Source organism: Aureococcus anophagefferens (genome assembly GCF_000186865.1).
Source record: "Aureococcus anophagefferens unplaced genomic scaffold AURANscaffold_33, whole genome shotgun sequence".
In the NCBI taxonomy this organism is placed as follows: Eukaryota; class Pelagophyceae; order Pelagomonadales; family Pelagomonadaceae; genus Aureococcus; species Aureococcus anophagefferens.
The window spans coordinates 99549-99922 of record NW_008705591.1 but is presented as its reverse complement, the minus strand read 5'-3'; positions in this window follow the sequence as shown (position 1 = coordinate 99922).

The window sequence follows — 374 nt, the reverse complement described above, 5'->3', positions numbered from 1 at the left end:
CGCACTCTGCTCCGCGTCTGTCTTTAACACTAGGGCACTCCCGTACTCCACGGGCCTAGTCTACTCTTGGTTGGGCGGGGGGGTGTGCTGAAAGTTCGCGTATTTCCGTCCACTTGGCCTTTCGTATCTCCCACTAGCCTGGGGCTAAAGGAAGCAAGGAGCCGTCATCTGGCGGTATACCCATAGCCACATCATACATTTCTTTCTTCAGATGCTCTGACTCCTCCCCGCTTAATACCATCCCTCCATTGCCGCAGCGGCTGTTAGTGGAAACCATATGTAAACCATATGCAACACTAAAAAATTTTAAAAGCCGCTGTAAAGGAAGTTTACCCTCAGCCCGACTCTAGGACCAGGATATGGTAATAATTAGG